The sequence below is a fragment of the Rutidosis leptorrhynchoides genome, chromosome 5 (assembly GCF_046630445.1).
Source record: "Rutidosis leptorrhynchoides isolate AG116_Rl617_1_P2 chromosome 5, CSIRO_AGI_Rlap_v1, whole genome shotgun sequence".
NCBI lineage: Eukaryota > Viridiplantae > Streptophyta > Magnoliopsida > Asterales > Asteraceae > Rutidosis > Rutidosis leptorrhynchoides.
Genome location: NC_092337.1, coordinates 335568399 through 335571996, shown reverse-complemented (window position 1 = coordinate 335571996; position 3598 = coordinate 335568399).

Here is a 3598-nt window from a genome sequence, read left to right as displayed (position 1 = left end):
TGGCAAAAGGTCCTGTCTTTGACCACTATGCAACCACCGTTCTTACGGTTGACACCCGATTTGGTTCAGGTGACCTAATGAATTCCAGGTGAATTTCTAGGATTTTACGTTCAATGGTAATGAACGCATTGAAAATGGGTTTTCAGAAAACAAATCGGTTTATAATTTGATCAAAATATTTTCTCGTTCAAGCTCGAGTTTAGATATCATTGAATTCCATGAGTTTGAATTCTCAATCTTTAAGGTCAATCTCAAGGATTGAGTAATATCAGTCTTAAAAGCTGATTTTCAATCTTTAAGGAGATTATCCTTTCTGGGGATCTGATTCATTAGTCTTATCCAGCTAATTTGCACGGTGTCCCCCCCATTGTACGAGATAAATCCTTCTCATGGTTAGGGTAAATCTGACCACTTGGCGACCCTGTTTAATGCTGAGGTCCGTGGATTTCCTGCTGATTTTAGTGATGACTTTTCTAGATTTTTCGTCAACCTACAGCTGGTCTGGACGACAACTTCATGACCTAAATCAAGAAGCGCGTTTCTTTTTCGGAAGACTTTACTTCCTTTTAATGATGGAATTGATTCATCGTGTAGATCCATCTTTCTTACAGTAAATCAGGTAAAAAAATTTTAGTTTAGTCCAAAGCAAAAGTATTTTCAGTTATTTGTACAAAAATATGTGACATATGTTTTGAATAACTTGGAGAATTTTCCCACACTTGGCTTTTATTTTCCTTTTTATTGTCCTCTATTCCATTTTAAATGAATTTTAACATTTTGGTTTGTTTCTCAATTTATGTCCTTTCCGAGATAACAATAATTTCGGTGTTAAAACCTAGTTTTATCGTTCATAAATATGTATAAACATGATTTTGAGTTCATTTAATTGAAAATTTTGAAAAATTTTACTATAATTGGGTAGTTAGTATATAAGACTGGGGCTGTTCTTTATTATCAGAGAGCACTAGATTCTAATACAACTACTGCTTTACTAGTATTTTTAATGGTAACCAAGTGTTTAAGATAAAAATTATAAAATCCGAAAGAATTTAATCCCTTCCCACACTTAAGATCTTGCAATGCCCTCATTTGCAAGAAATCAGTAACAATTTAAATTATTGAGGGTGATTTGTGTGAAAATGATTAAATTTTTACCAAAGTTTCCAAATATATTGGCGTTTGTTTGCTGAATGATAAATGGTGCATATCATTTGTTCATTCCGTCTTGTTGTTATTTCACATATATTTTGCATCTTGTCGTCAAAATTAGTTGCTTTTGCTGAACTTAATGCCAGTCTTTGAAAATGCGTTGTTTTACCATGTTGTGTACATAAGATAAACTACAAACATATATACATATTTTTAAAGTTTGGTATATTACCCCACATTCAAAAATTATTAAAATCTAAGAATAAAAGTTATAAAATTATAAAAACTATTACAATATTAACATAAGTATTAAACGTATCAACATTACAAATAATAAAATAATAAAAAAAACTAAGTAGACTAGGGATGATACTGATACCAATAGGAGTTCCATGCATAACCATAGGTGCTATAAAATGCTTCGGCAGGGTTATACGTAGTATACGGTGGTTGCATCTCTATAGACCAGGGAGGGAATATGGGCTTTGTAGTAGGAATATAGTTTCTACCTATATGTTGGCAATAAGCTATGATTTGGTTTTGATGAACTTGCCAATCTTCAAATGCTCTATGTCTAGCATTTTCGTACTCCTGTGAAGCTATAAACCTTTGCATTTCTTGCATTTCATTTCCCCCTCCTACATTACCTTGTTGTTGGTTTCTCTCAACCTGTGGATGTCTACCATGGTATTGTACTGCGGCGTTATTTCGCCTCTTCAAAACTTTCGCACCATGGTATACATTTAAACCTATTGTATCGCGGGGTTCTGGTTCTTCGACTAATAATCCCCCCCGACTTATATCCACACCGAGATATTCAGCAATCAAAGTAATAAATATACCACATCCTATTATGCTATGCGGTCTCATCCCCCTAACCATAGCTGATAAATAATAACCCACACAATAAGGTATACTTACAGCGCTTTGTGGGTCTCGAATACACATATGGTAAAACAAATCCTGTTCATTTACCTTTTCCTTGTTCTTACCTCTTTGTGTAATCGAATTAGCTAAAAACCTATGAATTACTCTTAATTCAGCTCTATCTATATCCAAATAAGAGTAATTTCCCCCTTTGAATAGCTGATGGCTTGTCATTTGACTCCATACACCATGTGTATCAAAAATTTCATCTATCTTTCTACCATTTAGTATCAACCCTCTATAATCGGCAGATGCTAACTCCTCAGGCGTATATATACGTAAAGCCTGAGCCATGTCTAGTAAAGACATGTGGCGCATCGAACCTCCTAACAAAAATCTAATAAAAGATCAATCGGTTAAACTATCTACCCGATCATTTAATTCTATACTACACAACATGTAACATCCCGCGTTTTTCCGTTAAATTTATTTTTAACACTGTCTTTTTTTTTAAATAATATCCTTCGTTATTTAAATTCGTAGTTTCCGTTGACTAACGTTCATAATATTCCCGTTATTTAATTATAACATCACTCGTTTACTCGAGCGTTTTTAAAATATTCGTTCGGTAAAATCCCACACCCGCTTTTAAATTCGAGGGACCGGAGTTGCCAAGTGGGCAAACTAGTTGACTAGGTCAACTAGTCAACCCACTTTCTACCATTCATTCATTTTCATCATCTCCCTCATCTCTTTTTCTCTCCATCTCAAGAACACACATAAACACCCAATTCAATCATTCATCATCTAAATTCGGTTTAGGGAGCTAGCAACAAAACAAATTACATATTTGGAATCCTCTCTTCATCCTCTACAATTTGATACCAATTTCATCTCGCTTGGGTAACTTTCTAAAAACTCTAGATTTCTCTAAATTCGTGTTTTTAACTTGAAATGGTGTTAGTTAGTGTCTATGGCTCGTGTCTAGCATGAATATATGATTTACTTGCTCGATTTGTTGTTTTGAGTAACTAGTTTGAACATTTGAAATGGGTTTGCTTAATCTTGCATTTTAGATGAGTTAATGTTGTTAAATTGTTAAAGTTCATGTTTTAATTGTGTTACTAGTATCACTAGCTTCGTTTTGATGCGTAGGTTGATTAAGAAAACTTCAAAAACATGAATATTGATTTTTGCGGATTTTGGTTAGGGTTTGATAGACTTAAAACGAGCTTTTGATGTTTCGAATGCCATGAAATGTTATTAGTAAGTGTTTAGTTGTAATGTATGTTTCATTACCTTCAAAACGGCATATCGTATGTGTAAATTGGATTCCCGAATCATAAAATACGTTTTACGAACTTGAAACTTTGAAAATAAACCTTTCTTGATCAATTGACGAGTTTTCGGTTATTGTAAATGATGTTTTTGCTTGGTGAAAGGTAGTTAATTGTATTCCTTGTCAAAAGAGCTTTCCAATGATATAAGATGCGTATTCTAAGTGTTTACGGTTTGCGTTTTGTGCTAAATTGAATTTTGGATCAAGACTTGAACTTTTGAAACTGACCAGGTACCAGGCCAC